Raw genomic sequence first — 26565 nt, 5'->3', positions numbered from 1 at the left:
TCAACTATGCAACCCACTTGCTTATTGATATCACTTCTTCCTCTTATACTCCACGCTCTACAAACACTCAGTAATCCAACTCTTTGCGTACACTCGACACGATTTCCATGTTTGCTTATTAATTTTTCGTTAACGATATGAAATCATTTTAATCGTTTCCCATGAAAATCATAAAATCACTATTTATTTGTAGACGCGTTGCTCGTGTTTATTGAGATTTTATTGCTTTGCAAGTCTTGTCCTTGTGTGTGATCTTTCTAGGAAAAGTTGTTACAAATGCACCTTTGCCTTTTCCATAATTTTGTTAAAATACAAACTGCGCATCCGTTCGTAATAAAAGTTTCGAAGTTTATTAGCCAATTGCAACAGCTGTCATTGCGGACGGTGCGTGTTCCAGCTGGGTGTGGGTGTTTGGCCGCGCGCGATCCATATTGTCGAGCCGCAAACTAAATTTGTATTTACATGTTGTATGTGGATCACATGGCATAATTGCTTATTAATAATTTTTGTGTTGATTTAATTTATTTTCCAAATTGTTTGTCGGGATGTCACGTAGTATTTTAATTAACTGGGAGGGTTCTTAGATTTATGTGCTGTTTGCTGTTCTATTTTATTACACTGTTGCCTATAATCAATAGAAATTTTCTTTCATATGTATTGTCAGTTGTTTGTGCCATCATAAAATTATCAAAATTATATTAGTTAATTTGCATAGGCGATTAATATTTTTATTACCTACAATTTTGTGGTTTTACGGAAAATTTTACTATGTTATTTAAAAATCATTAAACCGAGTCATTAATTTCTATTATTGAAAGGAAAAACTTCATTGAATATTTTGATCGTCAGTTATAGAAGTATATGATACCCTTATGTGGAATTTATTAAAATACTGCGATTTTCCAAAAAAAAACAACGTTAAATGTAAATTTTATGTATATACAAGTAGATTAAGAGCGTTTGAGCCTCAAGAATCTTTCAAGAATTTCTCATGCTAGAGTTGCTTTGCATAAATATACGTCGCGTCAAGCAACAATTGTGGACTGGAGAACAACTTGTCCGCCATTTGTTCCTAAAAATCTAAAAAAATACTCATACATAGTTTTTTGAAAACCGTCTGGTAATTCGCTGTAATTGAGCAAGTGCAAGGTGAGTGTTTGACACACAAAATGAAACCTTTGATCTAGGTTTTCTGTTTCAGTTCGTATTTCTCTCCTTCTTCCCTTTCAAACTTTTGTACACAAGCACTCCAGACCTTTTTTGAAACAAATACGAACAAAACTGTAAGCACACTCATGCTTAAGAAAGCAGGTCGTTGGTTATATAGTCGCAAATATTTGCCCAATGCGTTTCTTTTGAAAAATCAATAAAGTTATTTACATAAAAGTGCAAATAAAATAAAACTTAACTGTTAATAAGTTTCAGAAGGCGCAAGTGAAAGGGCGAAGTTACTTCAAAAAGACTTTGGAAGCGCGAAAGTTAAGTTGACAAAGCGCTTCAGACCCAAATGGCTGTGTTATTGATAAAAGATAAACTACTATGAGCAAAAAATACTAAGACTTTTCTCATAATTTTAATATTGTTCATCTATTCTTCAAAGTCTATGTTGGGCCTCTCAAAATAGTCCCCCTTGGTTCCAATACACTTGTGTTAACAACTTTTTCCAACCTCGACACAATCGTTAAAGCCAATTTTCGGAATAGCCTTCTATGAGCGTAACGACTCACGTTTAATGTGCTCAGTTGACTCAAAACGGTTTTCCCGTAGCGAAGTCTACTAGTATTGCCAGAATCCACACAGAGCTAAATCTGGCGAATATGGTGGTTGCGACGCAATATTGGTTGAAAATTTGGCGAAAAACTAACGAAAAATCAATGCAGTACGCGACTTTGCAATATCGTGGTGGAAAAACCTAAAGTTGGCGGCCTATAATTCCGGCCTCTTTATACGAAAAGCTTCGCGCAAACGACGTATAACACTCAAATAGTATTCCTTGTTGACAGTTTGGCCAGTCGGAAGGAATTCGGAGCACACCACACCTCGATAATTGAAGAAAACTGTCAACATATCCTTAGTTTTTGACCTGCTTTGGCGTGGTTTTTTGGGCTTCGGCTCACCTTTGCCATGATATTCGGCCAAGTGATCGCCTGTTTCAATGTCGTAAGCATAGATCCAAGACTCATAGCCAGTAGTAATACTTTTCATGACATCGTGATATTGGAAAAGCATTGACGCGATGTTGTTTTTCGAAAAATGTGAGTGATTTTGGCACTAATTATGCTTTTACTTTTTTTAGGTCCGAATGAGCTTTCAAAATGGGTTTCACTGATCGTTCCAATATTTAAATGATTAATGTAAGTTCTCCGACTGTAAATCGTCGATTCGCAAGCACCACAGATCTCTAGGACAGTTATACTAATCAAGAAAAATATACACATATTGCCCTCAAACGATCACTAGTTGCATTCCCAATCATATCATGGAAAACCACGTTAACAGACCATCCTTTTTATATAGATGTTAAAATATATGATATACATGTACATACCTATTTACGAAGGCACACTGTGCCACTTACCGCAAGCAGGAAAAAATTTCAAACTCCGCTAAACTTATGAAAATGTGTGAAAATTTTTATCGTAATTCATCAGACAACGCCGCTTTGCCCATCAACGCTTCAACGCAACTTCACTCACTTTTACTCATTATAATTGAATGCATACGCTCGACTCTAAACCAATAATTGGCATTGTGTTTGTTGTTTCCCACTGTTTGCGTTTAATTGGAGGCAGTTGTGCGCACGCACACACACACATTGCAATGATTTTGATTATCAATTGCAATTGTAAAGCGCTGGCAACGCACATTTACACGCTCATCAAGTGCTCAGCCGCCAACTTACCGCCTTAGCCGCACATGCATATGCTGCCAGGCGTGCCTATACCCGTAAAGTGCAACGCTACATGTTTCTATATATACATACATACGTGAGTGTGTGTTTGTGTGTGTGTCTGCTAGCCAGCATATCAACGCTTGCATGTAGCAGCAGCAGCTAAGAGCAATGCATAGCTCATTATCGCGTAGCATTCATCATTATGCTTGCCAACACATTGTTGCTGTTGTTGTTGTGCGTGCCTAGTCGCTGATTTTCAGCGCTATGCTGCTCAATTGGCGCGTCAGCCAGCCAGCCGGCCAGCGTGGCAATCAGACAGCTAGTCGACTGATCCAGTTGAATTTTGTGTTAGTCATACTACCAATTGCATATGTATGCATATATGTGTCTGTGTGTTTGTATGCCTGTGTCAGTGATATGCAATTGATATGTCATTTGTTGTTTGTTTACAAGCATTTCGTCTCCAATGTTTATTTGTTTGTGGGTATTTGCATTTGTGTTTGCTTATGTTTTTGTTGCAAGTAACTGCATGGTGCTCAGCATGCTTGTATGCTTTTGTGTGTGTGTGGTGTTTGTGTCAGTTGTTTGCTGTTTTATCTGTAACTGCGATGCGCTACAGTTGATTTTCGGTGGATTGTTCCACATTTGGTTGCTGTTGACTTTAGCGACTTTTTCACATTTCTTTTTTTTTCAGTTTGTTTATACATACAAATGTACTATATATACATATAAACATTTCCAAATATATCATTTTTGCTTTCGCTCGTTGACTTTTGCGTGCTCCCCCATTTTAGCTTCAAAATCCATACACTCATCAAATACATACATATACATATATAAATATATATTTATCTCCTATTTCCTTTTATGGCATACTCTCTTATTTTGTAATCATATTTGTTTTTTATGGGATGTCAAAGTGTTAAGTCCACAATCCTGCAAACGGACTGACGTGTTGCATAGCTCCGATGGACAGTGATGGCGAAGCATGTTGTTATACTAAATTTTTAACACACCCTAGAAGTTAAAAAAAAAGTGGAGGAAGATAAGCCAAAAGATCACTCCACAGACAGTAGCAAACCCTTAAACGGAATTTTGAATCAGAATCAGAAATTAATTCCTCGAACAACCACAGCTCTAGAAATTTTGTTCTTAATATTATTTTCAGACCAGTGAACGTCTGACATTTTGTGTGATAATCTTTTAAAGTTAGATCCATTTCTGGAGTTCAGCCCTTTAGTGGTGCACAAGCAGTTCCGCCATAATCAAACGAAATACAAATTTATATTCATTGAGGCTTAGAACAACAGAAATTTCTGCCGTGATTCGGTGCAAAATAAGTTTTTTATTCAAGAAGTTTGCGCCGTTTTGAAATTATGCCAAAACTATCAATATCAAAACGGAGTCGACTGATTAAACAAAGTAATCTCAGCAATTTCTGCTATGTTGTCTAGATTTTCTGAGGCTTGGACTATAAATAATTACATTCTGAATATGCCTAACATTACTTTTTCTCATACATATCTAGTTGTAAAAATCAAAAGCTTTGATGATAGTTATGGGGATTGTGTTTGAACCAAACTTTAATTTTTCTCATATGGTTCTTGAGATTCCGGCTGAACCTAACCCTAGTTTTTTCACAAACCTTGGCAAAAAACACTATCTAAAATTTAAAGAAGACTTTATACTTTAAAGAAGAAGAAAAATAATAAGGAGAACTTATGACCTTATGTATGCTATATTCTTGTATCTCCACAACCCAAATTTTATAAAACAGAATCAGCAAATACTAACACTACATACAATACCAACATAATCTACAAAATATATTTTATCTTAGCGAATGCCTCCTCACTTTTCCAGTTAGTTTTTGCTCGCCCTTACAGTCATCAGTAACAATTTTATTTTATTTTTGATAAACAGTTTTGGTGTGACAGTTATATTTTGCAAACAACAGTTGTAACATTTAAAGCAAACATTACTTCAGCGATAATATAGTAGAGAAGTGACAGTAAGAAAATAAAATAACATATAATATGTACACGGTAAGCAAGGAAAGTGGTGAAAAAAACTAAATAAAGTAGGTATGGTATTATTCGGAGCAATGAAACGGAAATATATACATACATAAATATATTAATATAAAGTTTTGTGAAAAATTTCCATTTTGAAAACTGCAAGAGATTATGCTCACCTCAAAACTTGGAATTATTCGAAAAAAGAGACACACGTAGTATGACATCTGTGACACCATTAGAAACCTTGACTTTTGGAAATTAAAAAAAAAAAAAAAAAAAAACTACTCCCTCGATTATTTTGAAAAGTTTAGGGTATATTTAAACATGTTTCGAGAATACACAGTGAAATTTTTTAAACAAAAAGTTTAATATGCCTTGAGTTATGTCTTATTTTACATATAAAGAGTTCATCTCTTACGGTGCTAAAACAAAAACTCCTCAACTGATACATTTATTTATGGATGAGACCTAAAAATAAAAAAAAATCGAAGTAAACTAGAAAATATTCTAAGATATCCAAGTGTTTAAGAATTGTATCTCAAAGACATCGGTTGTAGTAGTTCTCGAGAAATCCGACTTTCAAAACACCGTTTCGAAAAAAAAAACTCATTTAAGACGGCGCACTTAGCCTCGAACGCAGAAGCTTTCAAGGCTGTGTCTCCGAAACTATTACTCGGATCAACTTGAAAATTTAGAACAATATTCTCGAGGTATTGCATAATTAAACTGAGTAATAAATACAATCGATTTTTTGAAACGCGTAAACCTATGTAACCCCTTAAAGACTAACTGATTGGGCCGATTGAACTGAGCGCTACTCTTTAAATGGCTGTACCTTAAAAACTATTTGAGATATTACTTTGAAATTTTAGTGTGTTATTTTCAAATTCGCAAACTATCGAAATAAGTAAAAACTAGAAAAATCAAATATTCTTTATTGATTTGGAGAGCATATACTAAAGATCATATGAAATTTTAAGTTTTCGTAAATAAGATCAAGAATGTCGAACTACATTTATAATCCATACTCTTTGTTCAGGTGCAGGTGCAGGTGCATTTTCATTTTCTATAACATTTTAAGGTCAAATCGGTTAGTCTGAAAAAGTTCCAGAGAGAAATTGGTGAAAACTTTTTAATGATCCATCGCTTTGAGGATAAGTTCATATAGAGACCAATTTCTTCCGCAACTTTTAACAGTTTAACTCATAATTGTTGCATTAGAAGCGTAGTAAGAGCTATTACTCACGTTAATTAATTGTATAATCCACTCACACATTTCTATTCATTTTGACCATTTGGAAAATGAAACCGCTTTCGGTCATATGATGACTTTCCTGAACTGTTTGTACTATGAATTACAAATGAAAAAATTAAATGTTCATTGATAAAAATCTAGCCTCGAACTACATATTACCGAATGATCACAGTAATGTCATAATTTGTAGATAGTCAAGGCTCTTTTAGGAACTCAATATCGCACAAATCAATGTTGTTCCCACCAAACCGAAACAAAGCCAGCAGAAAGCAAACAAATCAAGGTAACAGTATCATAATAAATAATAAAAGAAAAACCCAAAACAGACACGCACACACTCACACAACCACCAGAGTACAAAATACACACGTTGCATTCGGTGAACCGATTCTTCAATATGTATAATTCTTTTAATTTGTACGCGTAAATATTTGAACAGTACAAGAGCAATTTAGATAAGTACGAATGTTATGGCATATTTGACACTCACTCGAATGTCGAGGCAACATACATACGAACGAATGTGTGGAGCAAGTGTTGAGCGGACCGGGCTTTGAGTGAAGTGTTTTACTAAAACAAGTAAAAGTGGCACATAACGGTGGTGCACAGACCTAAACTTGCCCCAATAGTGTCCAACGGGACGTATGAATGGTTGAAGTTGACAGCTCGTGCGATGGACGTTGCACGTTGGCGAAAAGCAGACGGGCGGGATATGCGAGCTATTTAAAGGTGGGTGTGTGATGTGGAAGACACAACAAAGTGCAGCGTTGCATGGGCGACAAATCCAGAGCAGACGCCACAGGTGTGGAGTGTGTGGGAGTGGCAAAGTGTGAGTGGCACTTAAAGTGTCTGTTTGTATTTGTGTATAAGTGGACCATTGCTTGTACTGGCAATATCGACAAATTGCACTGGTTTTTACACTTGTGTATCAGTATGTCCATGTGTGTGTGTGTGGCAGACGTATTTATAGAACTGTATACACCTTAAATCGCATTTAGCCCTGCAAAATCACAACAAAACTAATAACCGTAATGTAACTATTACAAACCCAAGTAGCCGCAACATACATACAGTTGGCACGATAAAATACCGTTGTAGTTGTAAAATAACCTGCTGGCAAAAGAATGTGTTTTATAAATTATTATTTTCGTAGAACTCAACTAATTTGCTTCCAATACCTGTTATTATAGTGATTAGTAGCTTTTAAGCAACACTTGTGGTTTACTAGGAAACTAGTTACATACTAGTTTCATAGAGTTCAATCGGCGTTCGTTTTATATTTCAAATATACAGCGATATAGTAACGTATATGCTAACCTCAGCTAGTTGTAAACTAGTCGCGAACTAGTCCGAAAAGGTTTGATAGATTTTTTGGTTGATTTTTAGGTGTTTTCAATAAAAACTAGAGTTTCTAAAAAAATTATGAAAATATGACATTAATTTTTGACGACTAGTTACAACCTACTTCGGCTTATGTAAAACTGTTGGTTCTAAATATTAACTTTTATAGACTAGTTACAAACTAGTTCGGAAGAGATCAGTCAGGCTTTTGTGAAACTATTTCTTATTTTGTGGAAAAATATAATATATAGTTGAGTATTAATTAATTTTCCTTGAAAAAGTCTGAACTAGTTACATTCTGGTCGAAAAATAACTACTACTAAGACATTTTTTAAAGAGGTGATAAGTATGATATTCATATTGTATAATTCTCATGATAACTAATTCAGTTCCTTATGCAAATTGTATTGAATTTATTCCTTCTGTTACTAGTTACAAATCAGTTCTCAAAGATATAGTTTGTTTCTCGGCATGAATTCGCAAATAAGGAAATATGACTCCATTTTACAGATTGTAGTTGAGCTGTACTAATTTATATATCATCGAAACCATCTAGTAACAGAGTATTTCATTTCGAATGAGTTCTTTCAGAAAATTTTTGAATTGCGTTGCGAGTCTAGACAATGTGATTTCACCCATAAACTTTATATACACTATGTTACTTTAGCTTCGATTAACAGTGTTATACACACACACACATATCTATAAACACATAAACAAATGAGTATAAATTTCGTTTTTACATACCTCTGTGAGCAGGAGTTTAACGGTTTGTGTGCGTTGAGGTCACTCACTGCTGCCGAAGCATACTTTTGTGCGTTGCATTGCCGTGCTTACGTGTGTGTGTTTGCTTGTGTGCAATAGTGCATACATTTCCATTCGCATTCCACTTCCATACGAAAATCGATAAAATCCAATTATAGAAATTGTACATCGACAATGAACATGGAATTAAATTTCCTACACACAATTATATAAACATGGAAAATATGCATAAATTATTTGTACATAATTTACAGCAACAATTTCGCAATCGAGTAGTTTTCTGATAGCAATTAAATTTTATTCACAAACACACGCACACATACAAAAATAATATAAATACTGTTAAAATATGAGTGTTTGCCCAGAGACAACCGATTCGATATTAATTACCAACAAAATGTGTGCTAAGTACTTGATTATTAATAATATGCAGAATATCAGAAATTACAGCAAATTTAAGCAATCAAAAATTGCATTGTTCGGGCAAACGAAATTCGGATCTCAGATTTCAGATTGGGCAACGAAATATTTGTATGTTTTACCCAAATATGCCGTAGTAAACCGCCTAAATTCGGTTAGTGTTTTATTTCGGGAAAAAATTATATCCAAATTTATAATAAAAAAAAAATCTCAGCCGTATACAAAATTGTAATTAGTATACAAAAACTAACAAGAAAATCCAAAATTCGTACAGTGAGGTTAGGTGTGAAAAAATTTCTTAAAGCTCCGGAGAATTACGAAGTCTCTGTTTTGCCAACAACGAAATGCTCTACACATAACACAGGTTAACAGGGTTTTTTGTTCTGAGTTCTGCATGTTAAATTTCCAAAATTAACAGAATTTTTTATATTAAAGTGTGTTTTTTACGGCCTCTTTGGTAGTAAACCAAAAATTTAAAAGGTTGGATTTAAGATCTAAAAAATTTCACCTCCTTCTGAATCTAGGACCAGAATTTGTGGATGAAAACAGAGACATAAAAATTGTTTCTTGTTGATCAGTGTAATTTTAAAGAGGAGGTAGGATGCTGGAATGTTCAGGAACTAGAGTAATCGAAGAAATATCATGTCCATCCGTTTGATTTTCACGAACTTGATTTATCTTCACACTAATTACTGTTCCAGCAGTATTTTTCGCAAGTCCATTCATTAGAGTTGGGCTTTTGAGGTTAAGTAAGGTTAGATCATTGATAACGCAGCGTTGACATGAGGTCAGATTAGGTTATACTGCCCGGCTTTCATGCCAAATAATTATTTCTTAAGAATATCAGATGAAGATACAGTTTCATTTGAGCTAGAGTATTCGTCATGCGGAGCTCCTAGGTATCTAAATCGAGATTTATCTTCGATTTAAATACTATTCTAGCGGTATTTATGCAAGGCCACCCATTAAAGTTTTTCTTATGGTGTTAGATAAGATTAGATCGTTGATGTGATGGATCTCACTTGAGCAGCTGTTGATGTGATAAACTGCAGATCAATTTTTGTCAAGCGATTTGCCATATAGGGCTCGAACTCAAAGTAAGTTTGTGATAACTAAGAAACTGCTAGTTAATTTTTCTCGAACCCCATAAAGACCATTCGAAGGAAAAAGATATTTACTCAGTTGACTTCTAGCATACTAAAGCCCATAATAAACGAACTATGGGAGAATAGCGATAAAAATAATATCACAGGCAATACAAACAGCGGGTGCAAAGGAATGCGTCAACTCATTTACAGACAAGGCACGACATTTAGATTGTTAGCCATAAAGCAGTGGACAAACAATGTAACATGAATCGAACCAAAAATGGCAAATCACAGAGTCATAAATCGTGCGGCAACATCGCTAATTGATAAAGAAGACACAAAACGCGGATGTAATAAAGGCGATACACTTGCGGGACAAGCCCGCAGCGCCTGGTGGGAGTTCAATGAACATGAATTATAGCCAAACACACACACAGACATACAAACGTACAGATAAAGAGCGCGTTCCATGTGCTGCAATGGTGCTTTGTGGCAGCGCTTTGCAGCAATGTGGCAAGTGTGTAGGCGTGCCAACATATCATTTTTAGAAGCACTGATAACACACAATAGCGTTGTCGTCGCCGGCAAATTGCCGCAAAACAACACACACACACATGTAAAAGCTGGCGCGCCAAACCGCAAATGAACGAGTGTTGCACCAAAAGTCAGCGAAATTTAGCACACACACACATGCGCACAAAAAGTTGAACTGTAAAAAGTTCGAAAAGCTTATACACATACAAACATATGTATGTATTTGCGAAAGAGGTGCGGCGCTAGAGGCGCAGTTGGCCGTTTGAATTATTGCTAGCGCACATATGCGAGTAAATCAACGTGCAACACACGGGTATGGGAACGTAAAGCAGCGTAAACACACATACACACACACAAAGCACCTACAGGAGGATGTGTGTGCTTGCAGTTGATTTTAGAATTTCTTTGCGCTCTTATCGTTCTTATTATTGTTATTATTGTATGTGACGCACCCATAATTGCGGCGGAGAAGGCAGGTATTCACCACACAGCGCAAGCGAAACACCTTGGCTACAAGTGACGCGCTCGACGTATGTAAAAAGCAACAATAACAAAAGCAAAGCAAGGCGGCTTGTAGGTGCGTTGATGCAGGCGACGAGCAGCAAGACCAAACAAATGTTGCCATACTAAAGTGCACTTGTGCAAACAAACACACGCACGCATGCAGAATGCCATTCGAGTGTGTGGTTGTGTGCGTGCGCGTCTATAAAAGCCAACAAAAACAATATGCAGCACTTGAATTGATACATGTCTTGATAGGCGTGCGAGCAACTCAAACTTTTTCCTCCACTACTTGCCACATTCTGCTGATTTTTTTTTATTTTTTATTTTTACTTTTTATTTTTGTAAATTTTTATTTACCTTAACTTTTTTCGTGCGTTCGTTCGTTTTCGATTTCCCGGGGTGAGTAATGACTTTTGTAACCACTTGTCTGGGCACACGCAGCCATTTCGTTGCGACGAGTAGGCTTATCATTCAAGTTGTAGATACTTAGATACTTATTTACAAGGCAATACTAGCGTATATGTGCATACGTGTGTGGGTGTGTGCGTGATGGGCAATATATTGCATATACAAGTGGTATGAATTATTAATAATAAATTACAATAATTGTTGCATTGTACGCTAATGAAATTCCAATGAGTCTCAGCCGCAGCTCAATAAGGGAACTCAAACTGCGCGCACCACCGCGTGTGTGTGTGAGTGATAGTTACTCGCAAATGCATATGCAAACAGATGGATGATATGTGGCAGGACAGACAGCAGGTGCTGCAATTGGCAAAGCTATGCATACAAAAGTTTGAAACAAGTTTGTTCTCGTCAAACTTTTGTAAACAAAATATTTAATTAACTTACTAAGGTTATTATTTTCGCTTTGGAACAATTTTATTTTTATTTTTTAAACACATTTGTCTATATTATTCTATTATCTGCTTTGTTCAATTAATCCTCAAATTGATTTGGAAAACTTTAATCAGCAGCGTTGACATTAGGTTGGATTAAGTAGTATTGGCCGGCTGCCATGCCTACTACGAGTATAGACCTACTGGTCCTTAATAATGCCAGATGGTGGTACAGTTTAATTTCAGCGGGAGTATTTGACAGCTATAATCGCGTAAAACGTTGTCCACGCCAATAAATGCAGAGTTTGTCTGAAAAGTAATAATACTGAGTCGATTTAAATAAACCTATTGAAGCAATAGTTACAATTATTACAATAGTTACAATTATAATGCCTCTTTGTCTCGAATCATACTCAAAGATCCCTGACTCGTCCCTCGTGATTATGTTACTAAAAAATGGGGGTAACTTTCACATATGTTCAAATTTTCATCGCTCATCTCCACACGCCATAATTTTTGGTCGTCAGTGAGCACTTTTGGGACCACCTTTGCATTTTCAAGCGCTCCGTCACAATATCCTAAGCCACAGATTTTGATAAGTTTAACATCTGGGCAATTAAACGAATACTTAGTCGACGGTCTGAGTTCAAAACTGCGCACACGCGAGTCATATTGTCGGGTTTTGTCGAAGTCACAGGTCTCTCAACACGGTCTTCATCAGCGACCACTTCCCGGTCCTCCAAAAAGGCCTAGTGCCACCGAGACACACCACTTATTGCTAAAACAACATCTGAGTAAGCTTGCTTGATCATGTCACACGTCTCTTTCGCAGATTTAACGAGTTTCACACAGAATTTAAACACGTATCTCTGCTCTAACGAACGGTGCATTTTATCCTCACTCTCCAGGTGCTCGGAGGCAACTGACCGGCCGCGCGTTCGTTAGCTAGGAACGCCCTCTACCGAATCCAGTTGGTGCGTGCACGCTCCGAAGTCCAGTCGCGGCGGTTCTGGACAAACCCTGTAAGAAGAAAAGTCGTCACATGTTTATACTCATATAGCGCCTTGAACTGCGGAGCTCCTAGATATCTAAGTCGAGTTCTAGATAAAACTGGACAAAAGCCACACCAGGTATTCCAGATCTCTCTCAGGTCTAATGCTCTGCGCTTTCTGCATGTATCGTCGTTACCTTAGTTTAGTTTAGTTTTAGTGACTTTCTTATTTCGTGACACTTTTGTCAATTCCATTAGTTATTTCGTTTTTCAGAATTTCTTTGTGACCAGCAACGCAGTATATACATATGTATACAAGGGCATTCTCTGACGAGCTCAGCCGCTGTCTAGAAAGCATAATTTTCCGTCTGAAAGATACTGCAATAGTCAGGAAACTAGAAAACTTGCTTGAGGTCCAGCTGCTAGCATCGATACCGACCGCGCTGGCGAGTCCCATGCTTCCACGTCATTCAGCATTTTTAGTTTGACCTGTAACCCTCCCTCCATAACAAAGTATTTGGCTAGTATGATAGCATAAGAGCCCGAGGATTTGAATGACTTAGGTGGGCATATAAAGTGATGTTCAAAAGGCTGTACAGCTTACTCTGAGAGATCATCACTATGGTCACTTCTTCGGACTTTGTTGAACAGTCTTCTGCCCGATGATCTGATCTCCGTTAGCTCCGATGTTCACCAAGGGCGTTACCCCTTACCTGAGTGGAAGTAATTGGTTCAGCTTAATTGTTTTAGCTTGCTATAGTTCGGGTCACGAAATGTCTGCCAACAAATCACAAATACTTTCTCTACTTGAAATATCGATTTTTTCTTACTAAGCTATTCCAATGACGTAAAATTCACTCACGAACATGAATAATTTCTCTTTCCTTTAACGTTTACTATGAGATTAGATAAAAATCTTTTCTAGTTTAAAAAAGAGTATAAATAATTTAAACACACTTTTACTTACGCAGCACTTGAAAATGCAGCTCTACAATATTAATTAATTTTTTTATGCGCACCAAACCACCCACTATCAGACAACAATCTACAAAATATAAAAACACGTCTCTATTAGGGTGTCCAAACGTAAGATATGCAAGCAGTCAATAAAGAACATTACTATTGTTGGTTTGTTAGTTTGATTTTCCAGGAAAATGATGCAGCCACAAGCCGTCACGCATGCGCACGCACCACAAATAAATGAAGAGGACACATGCAGCAACCAATAAGCGCCTGCAAGCAATTTAAATCATTTTCCTATATTGACAAGCGCATCTCCAACGCCATTTACATAACTAATAAATGCATTAGTCAAAATTGATGAACGGTCAGCAGTGCGGCAGTTGAATATTTCATGTCTATTGTTATTATTTTTAGTTTGCTTACGCACCTGTCACAGCGCGCTTGTGTTGTGCACTGGCTCCTTTGTGACTGCGCCAACGAAATATTAATTAAGCGCTCGCGCATGCGCCATGCCCGACGGCGTATGACAATTATATTTAATGTGCTAACCTCGACGGAGTGGCATAATGCATTTGTGGAAAATTATTTAAAATAGAAATTATGAAAATTTCCAATTTTTACAATAATATTTACATATGTCTTTATATATGAGGGGAAGTCACGTGTTTAATTTGTTTTTATAAACTCCTTTATTTCTTCTAATTAATGTTGAATCTGTGCGCCATTTATGCTAATAACCACACTTTTTCATTTTTTCAGATTTTTTTTTTGAATTTTTTATTTGAGTTTTCTTGCGCGTTGCTTGGAAACTTTGACATCATTTTGTGGCATTTAGCATTTACGAAATCCTCATTAACTGCGCATCAGAATCTGCTCATTGTAAATTTAATTTAATTAATTCGCAACAAGTTTAAGTGCCAAAAAGCGCATAATTTTAGTGAAAATGCGCATAAATAACTGAAATCGGCAGTTTTTGAGAATAAATACCGAATACACAGCAAATGAATGCATACATCCAAACACTCACACACCCATATACCATATATAAGCAGCGGTAAAAATCCATCCAAAAGTACTCTGCGTACCTTGGCATCTTTCGCCCTCTGGTACACAAGTGGTAACCCTGCCCTGCTTAGCTCCCAGACATCCACACTACACTCAGCGCCCTCATCGGCTTCAACAGCCTCTCAAATATGCAGATAACTGTGTGTGTACCTATGTGCCCTCAATCGCCCTAGCATGCGCACCCATCTGCTTTGCCTCACTGCCGTCATCACCTGTGCCGTCAACGTTTCATATGGCTTTGCTCGCTGGCATTTGCTGCTTTCAAGTACATTTCTGTCTAATTAGAATTCATTCTTTTTTATTTACATTAACTCTATGGCGTGCTCTCATCAAAGACTCAGTGTCATCATAAGCATGATTGTGTCGACGTTGTTGTTATTGTTGCGATATGATTTCTGTTTTTCACGTATTCCATTTTAGCTGCAGAAGTATTTGGTGATTACTGTGAGATCTGCGGCGCAACAAGTGTATATATACCCATTGTATATACATAGTTTGTAGATATGTATGTATATTAGAGCGGGTCGATTTTTCTGCTATAAAATCGCATATGCCTGGAACAACTTTTCCTAAGAGACTGTGGGTCTATAACCGACGTGGCTGCCGGGTGATTGCCTAAGCAGACTTATGATTAAATGAAAGTTCCTGAACACCGTAAGCGAGTTGATGCAGGGGCATCTCAGCATCGTAACAAATTGGGGGGTCGGAAGTAGGATTGCCACCATCCAAGTAAAACCCTGATGGTTTTATTTACTAGAAGATATAAGTTCGGGGTGGCACCGCTGCTGCAAATGGGAGACAACCGGCGGATCCACTGAAATATCTAGAGCTCATCCTGAATAGGCAGCTTTCATTAAATTCGAATATCGAAGCAAAAAAGTCTGCAGAGGAGCCATTAGCAAAAGGTGGGGTCTCTCACCGAAAGTGGTTCTCTGGCTCTATGACACCATATTCAATTGGTTTTTTCGAGTCTTAATGTGGTTGAGGGCTCTAGAGAAGACAACACTTGTAAAGAACTCGAGAGCGTTCAATCAGGATGTCTGGAGCACTAAGGTCCGATCCGACCATTAACGTCATTTAGCACATTGTGCCCTTAGACATCGCCGTAAGGTGTATATGGCTGCGAAAGTGACTATCAGATCCAGAGAATCTGGATTCTTTAAAGAATATGTGAAAACTCGGATATCCTCATACACTTTGACTTCATACCGGTCCACATAGATCATGGATTCGCCAAACTGAACTCTGGCGGCTCCTTCTCTGGCTATATACCGACGAGGGAGCTATGGGTGGGAAAAAGCCATTGGAGAAGAGGGGATGGGTCAGTGCTTGAGGAGAAGGTTAATGGAGGGGTTTACTGTCAGGAGCTCTCTTTCAACTCCAGCTTCAGACTTTCAGACTGCAATGCCTTTCAAGCTGAGGTTACAGCCATAAAGGGTAGTAGTAGATCTGCTGCTCTGGAGTGCAACCTCCTGCTCATCGCAGTAACTTCTAAAGCTGATGAGCTGGCAAAGAAAGATACCCTAGAAGCACTATCGGTAGAATGGCAACGAGTTGGTGCTCCCGTATTCTATTGTGTCCTACTACCGGAGAGCTGGCCTTTGCGGAATCTCGTCCAGCGCTGGGCCACCATTAGCACAAGCGCTATGGCAAAAGTCTTTTGGGCCAAGATTGATTGCAGAAGATCCAGTGATCGATGAACTCTAAGTTTTCTCACTTTCAACTAAATTAAATATAGTTTTTTTTTTTGCCCTAACTTTATTTTCTTCAACTACTCAAGCACTCGTCATAACTGACTTCTTAACTCGCTTCGCCTCAGCAGCTGAAAAGCCTCATGAAACTCTTTGCAACTCAATGATGTTTACTAATCAACAGGAGCTACGGCAAGCTCAACGACATCATCAATAAGAAAAACATTTTAATGAAGGGGATAAACACTGGCAGTTGTTGTTTTTTAGACAGTGAATACCCCAAAACAATATGTGGTAACCTCATTTTCGCGCTCGATACCCAATAGTGTGCCTTTTTTCTTGGCAGTCTTCAAATAGTAATAAGCAGGGCGACTTGGAAAACTAGCTGACGGTGGCGCTAACGCTGCTGGCAGTGGCAGTGGCAATTGCAATTCAATTACCACTACAGCAGCCGAAGCGCCTTTAAGTACACTACAGATATGCAAATAAGCTATTGAAGTGCCACTCGAAAACGGGACGCGACAAATGACTGAGGGAACTCAATGATGGAGCTCCACTACCTGCCGTCGAGCTGAAGCGGCACTAGAATAATTGCACCTACCATACAGGCAAACACACATAAACTCACAAACCTTTCTACATATGTATGTATGTTATGTTTAGCTTTTTCTCTACAAGTGTCGGGGCAGCAGCAACAGTTTTTTTTTTTGTTTGTGCCACAAGCGCTACAGTTGCCGCCAGTTCGGAATTGTGCTGAGGAATATTATGAAATTACTTATGGGAAGGCATACTAACTATATACGTATGTGTGCTGTTGTTGCTGGAGAGCAGGCAAGTCGCAGTTGCAGCGCGTGCACTTGCAAGCGTCCACAGAGACAAAAATCAAAATATTGTAATTAAGTTGATGATTATGACAGCATCAAGATAGTGCGGCAGTGCTCTTCACTGACACACACATACTCACTAGTTAAATAAATGTATACCCACCTGTAATACTTATATGGTATATGTTAATTTTATTCTAAGGCAGGCATATTTTAATATGCTTACTTCACACAAGTCAATTTTCCATGGCGCTCAGCGGCAATACAAATGAGCAGTGTGTAGGAGAAGAGATAAAATAAAGAATGCGTGGTTTTCTACATGCTATAGAAAAACTTTAATATTTGAAAAGTTATTAAATGTTCGTAAAAGCAAAAAATCAAAGTGAATTCCAGCCATCAACCACAACGTCATGCCAATGCATTTGCCGGCTCACAAGCACTCAGCTGCCTGCTGCTTTAAACACAAGTCTTAACCAAAAAAATGTTTTTTCTGCACACAACTGCAGCTTCTTGGCAAAATATTGGCGTAATAAGAGGTAAAAATCGCTATTGTGGTTACTTTGATTGCCAATACATATTAAGAGAAACTAATATAAAAAGGCTCGTGGCAGTGGTTTGATGTTCTGAGTATGAAAGCACGTGCATTTTGTTGCTGTTAATGCAAGACACTGTGTAGCTTACGCTGTCACCGTCAGTTTTTTAGAAGTCAATATCGTTATACTATAGTATAGCATTAGGAACCATAAAATATGAGTTACATTTGGGATATATAGTGCGTGATTTCATCTAAAGGAAGTACTAGTTAAACCATTCTTTGGATAGAGTATGTATGCCTACATGCTTATTATACCCTGAACCGAGTTTGTAAAATCCAAAAGGTCATGTCAGTGGCTCTAAAAAATATTTAAATATCGTCACCTGGAAGGCAAAGTAACGTAGGATCATTGTTCGTAAGTTTAAAGGCCAAAGAAAAACGATATAATAGAAATCACAGAAAAAAAAATTTGAGTTTTGGTTATAAAATGGTTAAATATTGGTTAAAAATTTAAGTATCGGTTATAAACTGGTTATATATTGGTTAAAGATTTGAGTTTTGATTATAAAATGGTTACATATTGGTTATATCTGAGAGCGGGAGCTGAAAATTTTATGCTGCACATGTATATGTAATATGATAAGTAATGTAGTGATAAGATAAGCTTTGCATTTTAAATGACATACATAAAATTGATATGATTGACAAGCTGAATCAAGCCAGCGATGTAGCCTGGCATTATATCTGTATATGCGTGAATTTGTCCTTAAATTTTTGAGATATTCATTCGACATTTTGCTAATGTTATTTTTTTCTTAAGGAAACTCGTAATTTCTTGGAACCGTTTACATCGGAGCACTATAGCATATAGCTGCCATATAAACTGTACGATCAAAATAGAGCTTTTGTATGCAAAACTTTTTTATTTAAAAATATATCTTCATGAAACTTGGCAGGAGTTATTTTCCAAAGAAACTGTACAATATCCTTAGAAATTGATTATATCGGATTACTATAGTATATAGCTGCCTTACAAATTGAACACACAAAATATTGACTTTGTACGGAAAAGTTTTTTATTTAACAAGATATCTTTACGAAATTTGGTACGAATTATTATCCAAGATAGTGGTATAATCTTCGAAGAATTTATTCAGATCGGACCACTATAGCATATAGCTGTCATACCAACGAAATGATCAAAACCACGATCTTATAAGGAAAAGTCTTTCATTTAACAAGATATCAGCTCAAAATTTCCCACATATTACTGTCCTAAGCAATGCTATAATACCCGGACAAATTGTTCAGATCGAGCCACTATAGCATACAGCTTCAATACAAACTGAACAATCGAAATTGGGGTTTTGTAAGTAAAACTTTCTTATTTGACGAGATATCTTCTCAAATTGTAGCATATATTATTGTTCAAAGACACTCCACAATCTCAGAATAAAATGTTCGGTTCGGACCACTATGGTATATATGTAGCTGTTTTTTTTTTTTTTTTTTTTTTTTTTTTGTACTACTATTTATATCCAAAGCAAAGCTATAAGCTCCTCACAAATTAGTCAGATCGGGCCACTATAGCAAACAGTTTACATACAAGTAGAATAATTAAAATTAAATATTTTTATGGAAACCTTGCTTTATTTGCATTTATATGTACATATCTGTACTTTAAATATTTCATCGAATCGACGAATTTATATATATATTTTTTTAAATTTTATTTTACTTTTTTTTTGTATTTTCTCAAACATAATTGCCCACCGGGTCTGCGAATTCATGATTTTGACTACTTTTTCAACTCCATAAAACTGTTATTTAACTTCTTTAAACGTATTTTAACCGTGTATAAGTCACCAATTAGGAATGGCTACACCAAGCAGCCGCCACTCGAGCCCACTTCATACAGCTTGCGATTCTCTTTTTATTCAACATTTCTTGCCTATTTCATTAACATAATTTATTTTCAAGTATTTATTTATTTATTCATTTTGTTCTACGCTTACGCAGCGCACAGTTCATTTGCTTCTTGCGCTGAACTTGCGACGCTCATCATTTCCTTTGCAAGCTAACATACAGACATACGCACAAAAATTTGCATATTATACTTATTAATAACTGCTGCGATTTCCAGCTGTCAGCAGAAATTCTGCTTTGTATTTTTTACTAGTTATACGCAAACGTTTTGCTGCTTTTGTTGTTTTAATTTGTCTCATATTTTGTTTCACTAAAAAATATAAACAGTTGCTGATTGCTGTTTTGATGTGTTATTTATCGAAATGCGATGATTTATAGTTGCATTTGCATGTTTCTATATATGTATATATATATATGTATATTACTGCATTGATATGTTTGTATGTATGTGTGTAAGTGTGTGTTATGGCGACTGTAATTGGAAACCAATCAACAAGTCTTTAATAATTTTTGAGCTTCCCCGCTGTTATTGTTGTTGGTCCAACGTGTGTTAAGTCCAATTTGTCAACATTTGTTTTTGCTGGCAAAAATTATTAATTTTTTATTCATTTATTTTTTTTTTTTCATTGAAAATTAAGCAGCTCAAATTAATGGAGTGTCAAGCGCGTTTATTGCCAATTCAAGCTTCTCTGAGCTTCTGTGGGCTTCTGATTTGCTGCTATTGTCTTAAGCTGGCTTTCAGCGGAGTTGTGTCACTGTCAAGTTCAGCGCAGGTCAAATTAATTTTCAATTTATGCCTTAGCAACTCAACCGATTCAGTGCAGTGTTAGCGGTGGCAATTAGCATGAAATGGCAACCCTGCTAGCATTGAAAAGTTAAAATGCTCTAGCATGGAAGATCCTTACTTTCAACCCTTTGTATTGATATTCATATGAATATACATATTTATATGATTTTTCTTTTATTTCCTCCTCTTAGTGCCTTTTATGCCGCCACTCAGGCATTCAGCAGTTAGTGAATTGCTTCAATTTCATAATTATTTTATGCATTCATGTGCCATCCAGTGCATTCATAATTATTCATAACTACTGCCGTTTGCCGAGCTCAGTCTGCCAGCGACTCAACGATCCAGCGGCTGTCCGTCACGCGTTGCCTTGCAACTGCACACAGTAGCGGCAGCGTTTGTGCTCCCCATACTTGCATATCCCTCTTGTGGGTTAGGTGCGAAGTGGGGCCGTTGTAGTGTGCGTATATCTCCGCCCGTGTGTGTGTGTGTATTTGTAGAGCGTTTATTGGTGCTAGTTGCGCGAAATCGCCGACATTTCCCACGGCTTTGTGGAGCGTATTGAGTTAAATCACTGGCGCAGATACGAGTAAAGCTCATTGCGGCTCAGCTCGGAGCATAACAGGACGCGGAACGCGGATGTGCTTAAACTGAGGTATCGGCACAGTGCGGAAATTTGTGAAATTTATTGCTACAAAAATTGCGAAAACTTTAACTTTGTTTAATTTTGATTGCTCTGCTTCTACTTACTAATGAGGAGCCAATGCCCGTCACCTCATCTGATCCCAATTATCGCCGACCTCATGTTGATATTGCAACGAAATGTGGTAGTAACTTATTTAAAACCAATGTGAGGTAATGTAAAGGAACTTCTCTTAGTATATAGTATTCTCAGCTACAAGGCCGAGCGATGAGCACTCGAAGCTGATCAAAGCAGGTCACCTCAAAAGTCCTCGGTCTACCACAAAGGAACAAATTATGTCCGTCCAAAATTTTGGATCCAATTCTTTTAGTTCGATTTGTCCTTTGTTTCAAAAATGCCTCAGTTTCGGCAATAATTTTTTAATCCGATGAAACTTTCTACAGCGTGCGTTCTTTTGAGATATAAGAACAGGAAATAGTCGCTTGACACCGGAACTAGAGAATATGGTGGATACGCCGAATCTTAAATTATTAAACAACATCAAATAAATCCGAAAACTTTGTGGAAAAGGAATACTCGCGGATGAAGCCCGATACTGCTTCCATAAAAAGCGAGTGACTAAACTCTCTCGATTAAAAACTTCTTATGGGATACAGCAACACGCAGAGCAGAAATATTTATAAGACAAGAATTCGGACAGAATTCGGTTAACCAAAACACACTGTACCTCGGCATTACGACGTGTGACGTAACTGCAACGTCGGCGCTAGAAATATCTTAATCATAACTCGCGGCGGCGACCGCGGATTTAAATGGTTGGTGGCAGCGCTGGCGTGCCAAATGCTATCGTAGTTGTTGTTGCGTGCATTTTCAATATCAACCATTGTTATTCTTGCCATGCTATTTGTTCTTGTTGTTATTGTTATTATTGTTGTTGTTGCTGCTGTTATTACAATTGCTGCCGCGGAGTGCATGTGCTGTGAACTTTTTCGCGAAATTATTTCCAACATTTACATTACAATGGCAGCGGTGACTTTACAAATGCACGCACACTCGTACACACATACGCTCGCTGGCACAGCGCTCACAAACGCATTGCACAAACTCGCTTATGGGGTGATATCCGTCGATGCAACCGCCCTCAACAGCCACTGTTGCAACTTTATATGCAACATAGCGCCGCGGAATGGTCTTTTCCACAAGCAAACGGTCTCCTCTTGCAACTTGCCCCGCGCGCCTTCACCGTCTTGACACAGCACAGTGTAGCGCGCTGACTCTGCTCAGCTGGCAGTGCTTTTCTTAATTTCATTTTATATTCACAGCGACCAATTCAGCGCGCTCATATGCATTTAATATGCGTGCGGCAAATGCGTTGGTGTGTGCTGCGGCAAGTTGATGTATACACGTGTGTATGTAAGACGTTTGCTTTGCATTTTTTATTGCATTTCAGTTCGTTTCATTGCTCTTGCAGCGCATATAAATTTTTGCGCTTACGAATTCGCACTCACACGCATACGCTCGCGCTTTCACACACATACTTGCATATCCATGTGGTTGCATAAAGGTATACATAAGTAAATTTTTATGCTTTTATGTAGCACACAGCGTTTTTTTCAACTGCCATACATTTTAAGTACCCGCAGTATCTGTGTATCCACCGTGCCGCTGCTCTTAGCTCGTGAAATAATATTGCAGCTCCCTTGCGATTTTTTCACTCAGCATTGCTGCATTGCTATGCCACTTTTTATGCAAGCAACAAATGTTTTTCTATTCATTTGTTGCACGCGCGCTGCTCATACATACGACACTGCCGCCAGCGCCGCGCCGCGCTTGCACAGCCAGCCGCTGCCATCCGGCAAGTGTTCCGCCATTTTCAGCTGCCGCATAAAAATTATGAAATGCGAAGATTAGGCGCCATTGTCAGTTCCCTTTTTGCATGTTGTAAATTTCCAAAGTGCGCGCACTTTTCCGTGCTTTCGCGAGCACACTCCCGCACTCACCTGCATATTCATAGCTCACTGCATGCACTCGCAGCATTTATGCATTCCATTTGATTTTATTCGTTTTTCGCTGCCTTTGTCTGTCACTTGTTCGGCCGCGTTTGTTACCTTTTGCACGCCACGCCACGCGACTTGCTGCTTAATTCGTTGACGCATTTACTTAATTTTATGCACTACATTTAGTCATATAAAAAATCCCATTTGTGTACAATAATATTATCTTCAAGTGCTTCTACTTTCACTTCTTTCTGCCAAAGTGCACTAGATATTCTAGTTTTACCGTTTTTATTGCTATAAAAGACACATGAAGCCCCTTAAAAGGTGCACTCATAAAAGCGCAGTGCATTTGACTATATTTTCACGGGAAGAGGTCAAAAGGTCACGGTCACAAATATGAATTGTGGAGATGAAACAAGCTATGTGAATGCAGAATTTTGTAGAGTGCTTCAAAATGGGTAACATCGAAGGATTAGTAGTGCTTAAAATTCAAATCCTCAGAGCAGAGATATATTATCACTGGTTGCTTGGTTGAAAAGGGAGGCGCATAAGCAGCAGATCGCATACGGCTCACTTAGACTGACGTTACGATCAATTTGACCCCTGAAGGTAACCAATTTAAGAGTTATCCAGCAACTCTGTAGATTTGGTAAAAGACTTGATTCTTTTCCTCCCCAGCTGCCCAATGTCTCTTGTTAGAGTACTGAGAGCCGTGGATTAAATCCTTACTCACCCGGCTGAAGGCTGGGCATTCGAATAGATAATGTTCCAGAGTCTTATCATCCTCTGTGCATGCTGTGCATTCCACCCAATCCTTTTATCCTATTTTTTAAAGGAGATATCTTAAGCGTAGGTGCCCTGCTATGCCTCCTACAACGTTACTAAGCTCTCTTTTGCTTAAAAAAGAAGCTTTTTAGTCTGTCACAAAGTTCCAAGACCTGTGATGTTCCTCTAGGCTCCACTGCTTCAATCAACCTTTGAAAGATGTGAATGGCATGGGGCAGCGTAAAGGAATTGTTTCTCCATCTGCCCTCGAGCGGACGAGATCGTTTGCCTTATCATTTTCTTCTTTTCCTATAAGACCAGATCCAGATGATATTACCTTTGTTTCTAGCTAAAACTCTATTGAATGCCCTCTTGCATAACCTAAGGCAATGATGCTGTGTATTTGCACCTCAATTGTCGCTCGAATTTCCATTAGAATGTTTGTATACTTGCTGGTCGGTTGCTAAGTCAGCCTACATCCTCTGCTATGCCACAATTTCCTGTTCCTATTTCACCCTTTGATCTGTCAGTGAGTACGTAGTGTCAATCACTGAACTACTGGCTCAATCTTCTCTACTTGGCAATGAGTACGATGTTTTTAATTCCTCGCGGGGCTCCTTTACTCGATCGAATTGTCAGCTTAACCCGAGATCATAATTTTACTTAAAATAGATATATTTTCAACCATTAGTATCTAGCGAAAAAAAAAATTCTAAAAGCATATTAGTTGGTCAAGACTGACGCATTAACAAATCTTGGAAAAGGATAATAACATGCCCTCTCAGAATAATCGGACAGAGCCTCTATAGGAAAGCACAAGCGAATGTATGGTTTAGTTTGCTGAAAAATTTCAAGAATATAGTAGAAGATCTTATGAAGTGCATGGCCTTTCTGGGCGAACGAATATCGAAGTTAATCTTATGTATGTAAGTACCTCTAAATTTAGTCATCCCGATATTGTCCAGTGCGTAAATCGTAGATACAGAAACTTATTTGTAATATGGCTTGAGACATCATTGAGATGAGGGTTTATATATCGACATAATGTTTACCTTAGATTATATACAACAGTTTTTGTTTGCGTCCAAGCTAATGCCACAATCTATCGATTTTTCATACGAAAGTAAACTCAAAAAGACCAAAACATACTAAACATATTATTCTGATTATATTTTGTTGGTTCGCTAAATTCACACCGCGAAATCTATGCTGAGATGCAAAACTAAACAGAATCATAGGCGAAATCGCCTCTTTTTTCAGCTGCACTCGACAAACCAAAAATATGCCAAGCATGAACCGCCAACGCTCATCGATATCGATATTGCGTTACCACTGAGTCCACAAAAGTATATTAAATATTGCATACCCACATAAAAATGTAGTCTGCTTTAGGGCGCTGGCACAATGTCAATTTGTTTTCAACAATTTCAAATGAAGTGCGCCGCTGCCGGAATTAAATTTTTATGTTGTTGACATTTTCATAACCGACGCATTTATCGCCGCTTTTATATTGTTGCGTATTTTGACATATTATGTCATGCGTGTGGCATGCAATAAAAATATGTGATATTATGTTATGTGTGCATGTATGCGTCATCGCGCTGGAAAAGGTATATAGAAATAGTTGCGATTGCTCTATTGCGGACGGCAAGTGGAACAATATGCGGAAAATTGAATTAAATATTGTATATATAAGCGAGAGCTGGCCACAATATTAGGCATTTTCTTATTCTGCTAATTTTTCTATAAAAATTTTTAATTTTTTGTACATTAATGTTGTGTCAAGCGAATATAAGAAGAAAAAAAATAACAGTTTTTGAACTAAAAACAAAAAGGAAAAACAATTTTAATAAAAAATATTTTAGTTAAAAACCATTTAAAAAATTTTTAATTTAAAAAAATAAAAAATAAAAATTTAATAAATTTTTTATTTCCATCATTTCTCCTTAATAAGCGTTTCTAACTTTTATATACAGTTAGAAAAAAATTTACTTCCAAACATATGGTTCCAAAAAAATTATATTTCTTGTAAGGACCACCCTAATGGGATTTTGCAATTTTATTGTTATAGGATTTAGAAAAAAAAAATGGATTACATCACACCACAAACGGACTACCCTAATGGACTTATATAATGCCTTTTACTTTAGGTTTTCTTATACAATTTAAAAAACAAAACTTTTGTTCTTAACAAATGGTTTAATAAAATTATTTTTCACCATAAAAGCACCACCCTAATTTATAACTTTTCTAGTATAGAATTTTTCATATACAATTTAGAAAAAATTTATAACGCTACATAGTTTTTATTAAATATAGTAATTTTGCACACCCCAAAAGGACCACCCTAATGGAATTTTATAATTTCTTTTACGTTAGGTTTTTTCGTATATTATACAATTGTGAAAATAAAATGTGTGTCCTTAAAAAATTTTTAATAAAATTATTTATCACCATAAAAAGATCACCCTAATGGAATATTACATTTTTTAACGAAAGGTTTTTTCTTATACTATGGAGAATTTTTATATTTTTTATTTGGAAATTAAATAAATTCTCATCGTCATGAAAGGACCACCCTAATGTTATTAAAAGCATTTCTGCATTAAAAGTAATCACATATGCATAAAACAAGTAAAGAAATACTTTGCGTGTTTTACCTGACTTTTTTTTAGCCAACAAATGGATGTGAAAATTGCATGCGATAAATACGTAGCGGTGACA

Source organism: Bactrocera latifrons, unplaced genomic scaffold (assembly GCF_001853355.1).
Source record: "Bactrocera latifrons isolate USDA-ARS-PBARC rearing strain unplaced genomic scaffold, ASM185335v1 scaffold_40, whole genome shotgun sequence".
In the NCBI taxonomy this organism is placed as follows: Eukaryota; Metazoa; Arthropoda; class Insecta; order Diptera; family Tephritidae; genus Bactrocera; species Bactrocera latifrons.
The sequence above is the reverse complement of the archived record's forward strand: the minus strand, read 5'-3'. Positions refer to the sequence as shown.